Genomic DNA, 13598 nt, shown 5'->3' with positions numbered 1-13598 from the left:
GTAGCTATTTACAAGTAGGTATTGAACGACTGACCGCATGGAGTCGTACCGAACTACTTCCCGCGACTGTACTCCTGTACTTCTCACTTCCTCAATCACTATCATTACCGGGCCAAAAGGCAGGCGCAGGAGGCAGAGAGGGGGTCGAGTCGGTAATGGTTTACTCAGCACGGAGAAGCAGTGCCTTACGTAAGTGGGAGAAAGTGGACCGTATCTGGTGGACTTGGGAGCCGCCCTACTATACTCCTATTCAGCCAGTTTTGTCCTAGTTTCGCACCTAACATTCGTCTCTAATTGTATTGTTTTTACTCCAACTTGGCCTTTTGTTTTTTTTTTCCTGTCGTCATAGTTTCCATGAATAACACAGTGAAGGACCACAAGAGAGGAACATCTTCAGCCTGCAGTCCACTGGGTTCACCTTCAGATGAGTTAGGGGATGTAGCTACTACTGATGCAACACAAATAAAAAGCCAATCCCTTCATATCCATGTTTGAGGTGAATCTTAAAGCCTTGCCCGAAAAATATTTGCGTGGTGATGATGATGATGATGATGATGATGATGGTGGTGGTGGTGGTGGTGGTGATGGTGATGGTGGTGGTGGCGATGATGATGATTCAGACTCAGCCTTTCACCAATTTAGTAAGCATATATCTCATTGTCATACCTCTTGTGTCAGCTGAGAATGCACGGTAATAAGACTGTCAGTTATGCATTGCTGACGTCATTCTGTGTCAGCAAACATCACTATCCAAACAGTCATACATTCACACAGGCACATACATTCATGAAGTTACACACACACACACACACACACACACACACACACACACACACACACACACACACACACACACACACACACACACACACACACACACACACATGAATACATACATACACAACGCAAAACACAGAGAAAAGGTTAGGTGAGAGAGGGAGAGGGCAGAAGGAATGTTGGGATGCCATCTCTCTCTCTCTCTCTCTCTCTCTCTCTCTCTCACACACACACACACACACACACACACACACACACACACACACACACACACACAAGGTAAGGTGAGAGAGGGAGAGGACAGGAGGAATGTGGGGATGCCAGGGAGCTTCACCATAGCCTAGGGGTCTAATAGTGACATGCCCCCCCTCTCTCTCTCTCTCTCTCTCTCTCTCTCTCTCTCTCTCTCTCTCTCTCTCTCTCTCACACACACACACACACACACACACACACACACACACACACACACACACACACACACACACACACACACACACACACACACACACACACACACACACACACACACACACACACACGAGCCGTTACGAGGGAGGGGTGGTTGAGGTAGTTGGGAGGGAAAGATGTGAGTGACAGAGACTAATGGATGTCCTGTCCTGCCCCTCTCCCTGTCCTGCCCCTGGCCTGCCCATGTCCTTCCCTGTCTTGCCGTGTCCTGCCCCTGTCATTCCCTGTCTTCCCGTGTCCTGCCTTTGTCGTGTCCTGTCCTGCTCCTTTCCTTCTCCCTGTCCTTCCTTTCCCTCCCTTACCCTGCCTAGTCTTCCCCTTGTCTTACTGTTTCCATCCATGTTCAATCCTATCTTGCCCAATCCAGTCCTTCCTTGCCCTGCTGTGCCTTGCCTTGCCCTGCCCTGCCCTGCCCTGCCCTATTCAGCCACCATACCTCATTACTGTCTTCTGTCTGTGCCTCATTTTATTCTCTCTTTCTCCCCATTCCTCTTCTCTTTCTTCGCCTCTCTCTCAACCTCCTCATCTCTATGTCTCTCTCTGCCTTTGTTTTTTTTTTACCTTCCTTCCTACCTCGCTATTTCCCTCTGTTTCTCTTTCCTTCTGTGCCTTGCTGTCCCCCCTTCCCCCTCCTCCTCTCTCGTCCTGTCTTTCTTTCCTCCAGCATCCTGCCCCCTCTCCCCCTCTCTCTCTCCCTCACCCATCCTCTCCCCTTCTTTCTCCATGCTTTTCTCTTTCTCCCCCGTTCTACCTCCTTCTCTCCCTTTCTTCCAGTCTTTATTTCCTCCTCCTCCTCCTTCCTGCCTCCTTCTCTCCCTTCCTCTCCTCTCCCTGCCTCACTCACACCCTCCTTTTCTGCCTCCGTTTCCTTGAATCTCTCTCCCCCATCACGTTCCTGCCTACTTCCCCTCCTTTCTTTCCTCTTCTGCCTCTCATTCACTAGATTTCCAGGAAGTATTTAATGAAGTTTGTCGTAAGAGATTAAACAAGAAATTATCATGACATTACACACACACACACACACACACACACACACACACACACACACACACACACACACACACACACACACACACACACACACACACACCACTGTATTACTTCACACACACTCCTCCACAGACTTTCTCTAAGCGATTCTCTCTCTCTCTCTCTCTCTTACTTAATTTCACACCTTCCCCCTTTCTCACACACACACATACACCAGTTCGCACATTCATTTTCTCACACCCTCACTCACTCTTTCCCACTCTCACTCACTGTCCCACACTCCCTCTTCCTTTCTGCACTCTTTTTCTCACGTACCTTTTATACCCTACTGTTAGTATTCCTCACGTGCTTTGCCTAACCCTACCATTTTGCCTCACACGTGCTCGTTATGCCATACCATTCCACACGTGCCCTTATCCCTACCATCCCACACGTGCTCCCACATCCCAATCATTCCACACGTGTCTCTATCATCCTGTCATCAAACACGTGCTTCTATCATCCCTACCGTCCCACACGTGCACCTGCCATACCTATCATTCCGCACGTGCTTCTATCATCCCTACCATTCTGCACGTGCTCCTATCATCCCTATCATCTCACACGTGCCTCTACTTTACCATCCTGTCATCAAACACGTACTCCTATCATTCCTACCATCCCACACGTGCACCTACCATCCCTACCATTCCGCACGTGCTCCCCTCACTCTTATTATCCCGCACGTGCATCTGCCATACCATCTCACATGCTCTTCCACACTCCCTCCCATTCCCACACCTTCCCACACTCACACTCTTTCTGCCACACCTTTTCTCGCCCTCTGAAACCCTTTAACACATTCTTATACTCTCTTACACCTTCTCACACGCTCCCACACTCCTTCACACCCTCCCACACCCCATCACTCCCTCCCACACTCTCACATTCCAGTGCACTTGTGATTCATATCCTTCTATATTTTCTCACATCCTACCATACTCCCTCACGACCCATATTTCATACTGCCATACTTCAAAGCAACTCACGTCACTACACACTGCCACACACTACGACACCACACCCTAATGCACCTTACATTAACACACCTCACACTCCCACACCACGTATTGCCACACGTTATACTACCTCACACTGTCACACCACACTGCCACATCACACACACACACACACACACACACACACACACACACACACACACACACACACACACACACACACACACACACACACACACACACACACACCTCTAGAGATATATAGCATTCTGAAAGGTTATTTATTCCACCTCTCCTTCGCCTTGTGTAGAGGTAAAAGGAACGATATTTTTTCGTGGGATAAGACGGCCTTTCAGCGATTTATTTCGCTTAGTTCCTCGGGGTGGTTCTTTTATCGAGCTGTCTCTCTCTGCTTCGTGAATGACAAATGATTCTAGGAGAGAGAGAGAGAGAGAGAGAGAGAGAGAGAGAATGTGATCAATCTATTTCTTTCTTCTCTTTTTACCTAAGTTTTTCTTGTTCCGATTATTATAGTGCTCTTTGCTGTTTCAGTCTGTCTCTTTGTGTGTGTGTGTGTGTATGTGTGTGTGTGTGTGTGTGTGTGTGTGTGTGTGTGTGTGTGTGTGTGTGTGTGTTTTGCATATCTGTTTAGCTGTCTATCTTTTAGCCTTCCAGTCTCTCTCTCTCTCTCTCTCTCTCTCTCTCTCTCTCTCTCACACACACACACACACACACACACACACACACACACACACACACACACACACACACACACACACACACACACACACACACACACACACACACACACACACACACACACACACACACACACACACACACACACACTCTTCAAGGGGACACTTCGCCAAAACAATCATCAGCACTTCGTCAATAAACTCATTACAGCATCGACTCTCCTCCGCGTGGAAGAGTGAATCAAGTTTTTCCCTCACTCCGTCACCTTCTTTAAGATCCCCACTCTTCTTGAAGATGCCAAAGGGGTGTTCCTCCGCCTGCGATCACTCATGCATACTAAGCGGCGCGTCTTGATGGGGCGTCTTGAAGCCTGGGGAACTTCGTAGACGGAGAGAGAGGCAGAAGCGTACACGGAATCCCCATCTTGAAGCTTGGAGTATTTCTTAGACATTGAGTGAGAAAGCAGTGGTGTACACAGACTCCGTATCCGAAGATTTATATTATTTCTTTGATACTGAGAGAAAGAAAATGTGTACTCCGCTCTTGAACGTTGAGAATTTCTTACATACACAGAGCAAGCCGAGGTGTACACAGACTCCCCCAATATTATGTCATCTGAGAAAGAATACTTGGCATGTAATTCAGTGGTGTCTATTGATCATGGTTCCTGAAAATAAGGGTATTTTTTAAGTCTGAGGATACCCTAGGCTCACAGAAAAAGCATAGATGTACACAGCAGTCTCCAACATTTTGGGTCATTTGTGAAAGACTGTCTGGTTTACCTATCTGAATTATTTCTGTTGCTGATGGTATATGTATTTGATAGGGTATTTTCTAGACAGAAAAGAGAGGTGTAATAGACTTCCCGACATTTGAGTCATTTGTGAAGTCCTTGGTGAAAGTAAAGTATGTTGACTTAGTCTCACTGGTGTCTTTACTGAATTCCACCGTCGTCATTCTTGGGGATAGGGAAGTAGTTGAGGGAGATGTGTATAACCAGGCAGTGGAGCAGCGTGGTTATATCGGTGCCACCGCATGAAGGCGTCCAAACCCTGCAATGAGAATGTAAATCCTGTGTATTATAGCCCAACAGAGTGACTAGAGAGTGAACACAGACATCAGTGAAAGAGTGGCAGTGTGTTGAGTGAGTGGATTACAGGGTGGCAGGTCCAACACGTGTCACACATCATCATTATCATCATCAATGACTAAGACCTGACATGATCCTACCCTCGCATGTGCCTTAGGAGACGAGACATCACGTGGTTGGTATAGCAAAGAGGGGTAATAATGGAACTGCTTGGTGGATAGGCCAGGGGTTGTTAGTGAGTAGGGACAGAGCATATATCTGGAGGTCTGTTTTCTTGTTTCAGCCACTTTAGTAGGATCCAGAGTTAGATAGGTCGACAGAGATCAGACGGATGGCTAGTTAGATAAACAGGCATAATGAGACATATGGTAAGAGAGAGACCGACAGAGAGAGACAGACGAGAGGAGACAGAGACAGACTAGAGAAGACAGAGACCTACCCTCTCCTGTGACATCCGTGTTGGGTTAGGCACCAGAATCACGGGGTCTAAAGGAAGCATAACCGGGTACCCCGTTAGTGGATGGCGGATTTCACACCAGCACAGGGAATGGAGCCTCAAATTTGCCCTCTGATTGATAGGTCTGGTGACGAGGGTACGGACTGACGCTTGTAACTCCACCTATGATTGTTGGGTGGACCGTGGGTGGTGATTTTGTGATTTGCTCTGCAGTTGTGGAAGAAGTGCAGAATATTTAGAGTGGTGGTTGAAAAGGGTGTGTAGAGGAGATGCAAAGAGAACCATTTTCTTTTCTCCTTTTTTTTTTTCTCCCCCCCCTTTTTTTTTTTGGTAAAGAAGAAAGAACCAAAGGGTAGAAGCCTGCAGAGTCGTTCTCCCCCCCCAAAAAAAAAAAAAAAAAAAAAAAATACAGTAACAAATAAATAAATAAAAGACAGCCACACTCAGGATCCGTTCATTTCGAGATGCCTGGACACATTGCACTTGAAATACTTGAGTTCATGGACAGAGGGAAATACAGACTGAGGAGGACAGATTTTTGGTTGTCCTGTTGCATATGTGAATGACTGAGTATCGGTTAACCCCTGTAGACCGAGAGCGTTATTTATATATTATTCTTCCTGTCTTTAGACGATTCTATTTAGTTTACTACAAGAGGTTGCCATGAAGGTGAATAAATCTGTCTGGAAATAACAAGAATTAAACAATAAAATACGTGGCTTAATTAGAAAGTTTAAGATTTCCAGTCTGTATCTCAAACCTTTCATACTACTCATTACCTTTCCGATGAGTAACAAAACACAAGCCCTTCTTCATCCTCGGGGCTTCCCTAAACAGCACCAGATCGCCTGTGTTCATAATGCTGCATCCCTTAACACCTTTAGCTCAGGAAAGGCAAGTGGTAGCGAAGGGTTAACGTATCCTGTATCATGTATTGCATCTTAATATTGTCTTGTAGGCTAATCGTGAAAATACCCTGATTAGTTGATATTTTATGACAACATCTGTGTCTCAGTCTACAGCCAGATGATTAACCCGGGAAGGAGTGGCCACAAATAAAGAGCCTCCATGTTGTCTCCTCCTCCTACGTCATCAGACTGCCCTCTTTCCAACTCATACCCCCCTCCCTCATATACCTCTCCATCCCATCATTTGTCTCCCTCTCCATCATATACCTCTCCATCCCATCCCTCCAACTCATCTTTGGTCTCCCCCTCCACATTCCCCCTTTCCACCTCACTCACATAGACCCTCCTTGTCAATTTCTCATCATCAGTTTTCTCCATGTAACCAAACTGGCTCACGGTACACTGCGCAAGCTTCTTTTGGAGACAAGGGTACTTCTCCAAATGCTTTCTAACTCAACCACGGTAACACCACGACGCTTCTTCATTTCCTCGCTCATCTGTCTGCCTCTACGCGTAAGATCACATGCTCCTGTCACATCATGCGAGAGAATATTCAAGTACCACGCACAAAATCAGTCACTGAGATAAAGATGCGATACAGCCTGCTAAGCCGTCCAAACGATGCCTCTCGGAACGGTTCGCCTGATGCGGAAATTGCACGCCAACGCGGAGACAAACAGAGGATTCGTCACAGATTTCATAGCGAAGGTCCGCGAAGGGAGGAGACTGAGCAGGGATCGGCCCACTTCATTATAAAAAAAGAAAGAAAAAAAAAAAAGAAAAAAGACAGGGTGAAGCCTAAATTACGTGGCCGAGAAATATGGTGACGAGCGAAACAAGGCGACGAATGAAACACGGTAACATGTGAAAAGCAGACAGACAACACAGATACATAGCTGGGTTTGGTTAGTGACGCCCGGAATCATACCTTTACTCTACACATTCACTACCTGTGGATCGCCAAAGTGAACTGGCTTTTAAGATCTGTATGTAAATCACGGAATGCAGTTTTTGTATCTATATGTTTCCTCACAGTTTCTACACATCAGGGGCGGAGAAGCCAGTCCTACAATCCCTCCCAGGAACATATAATCCTTGCAAGCCGATGCGTTCTTAATATAACTGGTGTTGGCGTTGGATTTGTCATAACTATGGGCCGCTCCGGACATCAGGGCGAAATTGCATACCATCGGCGATATTTTTCCATTCGTTTTGGACCGGGACTCGACTGTTTACGACCGCGAGCTTGATGTGTTGGCGAATCATTCTTGCGCCATAGACGAAAGGGAGGACAGTTTACAGCAGGTGTGTGGTTTATCTCTACGTATAGTAGTTGGAAGGAGCATTATGATGATGATGATGATTCTGTGATGCTGATGATAATGATGATGATGATGATGATGGGGGTAACGATGATGATAATTATGATGATGGTGATAATGATGATAAAGGTTGGACAAAGCTCTCTCTCTCTCTCTCTCTCTCTCTCTCTCTCTCTCTCTCTCTCACACACACACACACACACACACACACACACACACACACACACACACACACACACACACACACACACAGTCATAACTCCATCCCTTCCATCTTCCCTGCCCACTCATTATTATACTCGATCATTTTAGTGCCTTTGTCCTCCCAGCGCGGCTCTCCTCCACCCCCCACACCCACCGTCTAACCCTTTATTATCATCATCCTACAGCATCCTCGCCAAATCCATTCACCTTTCATCGATGAAATGTCTGTCTGGTCATCCTTCGAGTGGGTGAAAGTGGGAAGGTAAAACATGCGACAGATTTCGTATATTCTCTTTCGTTCATCCCATGATTTCAGAGGGCCCTTCCTTATCTGTTAAAGAAAAATCACCTAACGAGAGTATTTACTAAGTTACTTTTGAAGGAAAATATAAAAAGAAAGAACCAAGGGCTGACTCGGCAAAACTGATCGATTCTTAAGGGGTGAGGGACGGGGGGATGAGGGAGTTGGCAATGAAGCACCGCTCATAAAAGCACCGTGTCCTACAGTACAGACATGCAGTGATAAGGCAGTGATGGCGTGTTGACAAGTGACCCTGGGTGAGAGCTGGTGAGGTGTGTGTGTGTGTGTGTGTGTGTGTGTGTGTGTGTGTGTGTGTGTGTGTGTGTGTGTGTGTGTGTTCCTCCAGATGACCTTTATCATCGTCTGGGATTCTTGGTTTGAACGAGTGAGGCAAAAACAGAAGAGAGGGTGATATGTGAATTGTGTGCTTGGGGATCTGTCTTGCTTTGGATAGTGTACCGACGGGTGAAGCTTAGAGAGAGAGAGAGAGAGAGAGAGAAGTATGTAAAAGAATCAGCTTAAAAAAAAAAAAAAAAAAAATCCTCTTTTTTACACTAACTTGACCTAAAATTGCCATCTCCCCATCGTGAATGCTGAGTTGTAAAGATAAATAGCTAGAAATGGTGCTGGTCACGAAGAAGTGTTATAGAAAGTAGGTAGAGCAGAAGAACTGTCTGTATATCACGGGGCTACGGGAGACAGTCTACAATAGGACGAAAATATGGGCCAGGTTAAGGTGAAAGGAGTACAGGAAGCCTCTTGTACCGACTGGAATTCTACACATTATTGGCCTCACTAACGCGCCTCGTAAACAACCTACGTAAGAATTGGAGAGGGCATAATCAACCAATAATCAAGGGTAATGTGTCGATCCAGAGAAAGGCCGGGTTGCCAAAGGGGACGGATGGTTGCTTCGCCTTTTCTTAGAAGCAGGGAGCGCCACTTAGAATCAGGGAGCGCCACTTAGAATCAGGGAGCACCACTTGGAATCAGGGAGCACCACTTGGAATCAGGGAGCACCACTTAGGATCAGGGAGCACCACTTAGAATCAGGGAGCACCACTTAGAATCACGGAGCATCGATTACACGGCCGGGAGAGGACGAAGAATTGGAACCCATGCCGGGGGATGCTCTGTGTGATTTGTTGTCATTGTGGTATGTGGGTGCTGTGTTATACCATACTGGGAGAAAATACACACACACACACACACACACACACACACACACACACACACACACACACACACACACACACACACAGAGGAGGGTTGCTAGTATGTGAAAATAAGCAAGCGAAAAAGTGAATGTGCAAGTGTGTGTGTGTGTGTGTGTGTGTGTGTGTGTGTGTGTGTGTGTGTGTGTGTGTGTGTGTGTGTGTGTGTGTGAGAGAGAGAGAGAGAGAGAGAGAGAGAGAGAGAGTTAGCTTTCAATCGGAAATGGCAAAAGACGGGGTTTTCCAGCGAGTGACAGCAAGAACTCCAGATGATTCATAGTTATAGGATCTTGCAACATCAAAAAAGGATCAAGTTATTTGCAATTCTGATTATTTATACAGGGTGATGGAAAAGTCAGTGTGCAGTGTGAGAAGGGAGGTGTGGTAAAGTGAAGTGTGGGAATGTGTAGTGTGGGGTATGGTAGTGTAAAGTGTGGGAGGGTGTGATGTGGCAGTGTGAGGTGTGGTAGTGTATGGTACTGTAGTGTGTGGTGTGGGAGGTGTGGGAGTGTGAGATGTGGTTGTGTGAGGTGTGGTAGTTTGTAGAGTGGTAGTGTGGGGTGTGGTAATGTATGGTGTTGTAGTGTGTGGTGTGGGAGTGTGAGGTGTGGTAATGTGTGAGTGTGTGTGCTGCGGCTGTGTGAGATGTGGTAGTGTGTCGTGTGGCTCTGTGATGTGTGGTAGCGTGTGATGTGGTAGATTAAGGTGTGGTAGTGTGGGGACGAAGGGTCGTTACTGAATAGGGAAAGTAATGCCAGGAGACTTTTTTTTTTTTTTTTTTGTCTGACTCCGGGAATTGATTAAATACTTCTTTCCCTTAGGCTTTGCGACCCTTCTCTGCACAGGACCACACACCTGTATATGTCACTTGGAAGCGGAGGTATTTGTATGATATGTAGCGGGTCTTGTAGATCAGTGAAGTCTGTTTTAACGAAATTTACATCATCAGAGTATCTCCCCTTAGCCTGGGATGGAACTCGCGTCCTTTTAGAGGGCCGATCAGTTCCCTAACCACCTGACCACCACCTCCCCCGCCACAAACCAAGTACCGCTAGTGAGATGCAGGAGAAGGCAGGAAATACTTCTTCACATCCTGGGTTGGTTGGGTCTGGAGACTGGTTAAGGCACTTCACCTTCGTTCTGTTGCAGGAAATGCCTTCAGGGAGGATCTATGGCGAGAAAAACAAATGAACTGCGTGGATGTATATTCTTATCTGGTGTACTCGTGTCTTATGTCATCTTTACTGTAAGTGGAATGATGATTATGATGATGATGGTGATGATGAAGTGAACTGCTTGGATATATATTCTTATCTGGTGTAATGGCGTGTCTATGTCATCATTTGTTTAGGTGGGAAAAGGATTCATGATGATGATAAGAAGGAGAGGGAGAATTTATTTGTAGAAAGACAAATGAACCGCTGGTATGCACACTCTTACTGGAATATTGGTGTGACTTACTTCCTCGATGATGATGATAATGATGATGTTGCATCGTTGCACATTCTCGCCAGCTACTCAGATGGACGATGTGTTATACCTATTTTTTGTTTGATCTAAAGAAGAAGGACCCAAAGGCCATGTTGGGCCTAAACAGTTGAATCCTTACCATTAACACTAGTCCTACATCTTAGTTTAATTAATCCAATATGTTCCAATGTGTTAATAAGGGGATTCAATCGTATTATCAAGAGCTTAAATTCGATACAATACCCATCTAGCACTGTGTCTTGCCCTCCATGTTTTGCATTTCTTCCTTCTCATGCTGCTTTTTTGTGTGTTTCATGTTACCATCAGGTTAAAATTATTCATATTCATGTGAAAAAAATATATATAACCAAGCAATGTGTGGCGATAGTTGAATTTTATGAAGATTTGTTTGGCGTTGTAATTGGCTTGGATTCTTTATAGTTACAATTCTGATGTTTATACTCTCTTCACTTTAAGTTGGCGGAAAATTGCCATCTCTGAGCCTAAAGACTGAGCTGCAACAAGAGATGAACCCTAGAAAATGCTACTAGTCACGAAGACGAGGAAGAGATGTAGAGCGCTGCGATAGGACGATAATCTCTGCAGTCAAAGCGGATGAAGTATTGTGGGTTTTGGAGGCTGTCTAGTCCAAGGATTCTCAGCTTTTTCTTTTCCTTTTAGCTTTCCCTTTTTTTTTTTTTTTTTTTTTGACATATGCCCCCTGAAGTTGACGACCAGACTTTTCCCTCCACCCCTCTCAAAAAAAAAAAAAAAAAAAAAAGAAAAAAAAAAGAGCATAATTAACGCATAAAATCTAAAGCTGGAAGAATTATTATTGAAACAAATACCCAGGCCCACAAAAAGTAGTGAAAAAAATAATGAAAAAACAATAGAGTAAAAAAGAAGCACAAAATCACATAATACCATAACGTAGCTAAAACAAAAAGAATTTAATTTTTACATAGAATAAGAACTATCTATCTATCTATTGCCAGACGCCATAATCCCGTACGGGGTGGCCATTTGACTCTGAGTTACTTGTTTTACAGGGAGGGGCACTAACCCTCCACCAACCCACTTGACACGTAGGGAGCACGTATGGTTTGGTTATATGGTTACCACCCAGCGTTGTAAATGGTTTCTTGGCTTACAGGAAACCGTTTGGCTTGTCACTCAATGTAAAGCCACCTGTAATGGAAAGAAAAGCATTAAGTAGTGACAGGAAAGATGGGAGAAATAAGAAGAGAGGATGGCAGGCACAGAAAAAGAATGATAAAGGCTAAGGAAGAAGTAGGCAGCACTACATCAAGTGAGTGGATGATGGTCGCCGCCACCTACCACTAAATAAGAACTAATAAACATGAAATACGTAAGGCCGCTTTTTCGTCCGTGGATTGACCTAACTTTACATTTTCGTTTATTCGGTTTCTGTTGTCCAAATCTTTTTAATGAGGTTGATGCCAAAACGCCGGCTCTCATAAATCTCCCACAGATGACAGCGAGGGTGGGATTAGTCACGTTGAGGTCCTGTTTGCGGGAGTTTTATGGGGTTTAGTGTCTGTTTTAACCAGTCGTGTTGGATTTTGTCCTCACTGCTAACACTAATTAAGAGTGCTGGTCAGGGCTGTCATCATCATCATCATCATCATCATCATCATCATCATCATCCAAATCATCATCATAATCATTTTAAACACACACAATTTTCTCTTCATGAATCTATTATGTACAGCAGTGAGAAAAATTTCCCTGATAATTCTCTGCCACCATCTTGTCTTGCCTTCCATATTTTTCATTTCTCCCCAAACGACGGAGAGTATCCTTCGTCCTCATGTGGTTTTGTTTGTTTTTATTGCTGTTAAACAAAGATACTTCCTTTTAACGCCTTCCTCTCTCACCGTCGGCAGGGAAGTGTCCACGAAATACTGATTACGATTAGACCAAAACAACTCCATTCCGTTCATAATTTCTCAGCGTTCGCGGTCTCTCTCCTCGTCATCTCTTTTGGTAAGCTCACGTTTCTGCTCGTGCATAAGCAGCTCCTCAGAGGTTAGATGTGCTAAGCCGACTCCGTGCGTTTTATTTTTATTTTTACGTATTCTGCACTTTTTCTATGTGCAATCGGCCAGCTGTAATCCTTGTTTGGGAGTTTAAATTGATAATACTGCCCTGGTTAAGAAAAAAGAGCACCGTGAGTTGTTTTCCTTCAGTATATTTTAAAAAACAATTGTCGTGAATATCTCTTACCTTTTTGTGTTTATGCCTCTTCCTGTATAAACTCCTTTTGGGTGACAGTACATGGTAATTTTCCCCCCCTGTGTGAAGTTCAGCTCATATGTGACAGAGAGGGAGGCAAACTCACCATATACACCTCAAAACAAGGTAGAGTCGAGTTTTTCTTCTCGTCAACCTTCCCTCTCTCACTGACTTCCTTTAGCGTCTCTTCGCCTCAGTGTTGCATCTCTCTCTGCAGTCGCAACGCTAGTCCAGTGTTCTACGGAAATCTCTGTTTGCCTCCCACCTCTCTTACGGCTGGCACGCACTCCCTACTTTTCCCAGTCGAACATTCAGATGAAAAAATTAACCGAGAAACTCTGTCGTTCGTTGGCACAACTGGTCAACTCCGGAACCGTCCTTTCATCTGCGTCTCTCGGCTATAAATATCAGTCTTAACGTTGTGTCCAGGCATCTTGAAATGGA

This window comes from Coenobita brevimanus, chromosome 106 (genome assembly GCF_032717465.1).
Source record: "Coenobita brevimanus isolate Jiangsu-jjx chromosome 106, ASM3271746v2, whole genome shotgun sequence".
In the NCBI taxonomy this organism is placed as follows: Eukaryota; Metazoa; Arthropoda; class Malacostraca; order Decapoda; family Coenobitidae; genus Coenobita; species Coenobita brevimanus.
This window is presented reverse-complemented; position numbering follows the sequence as displayed.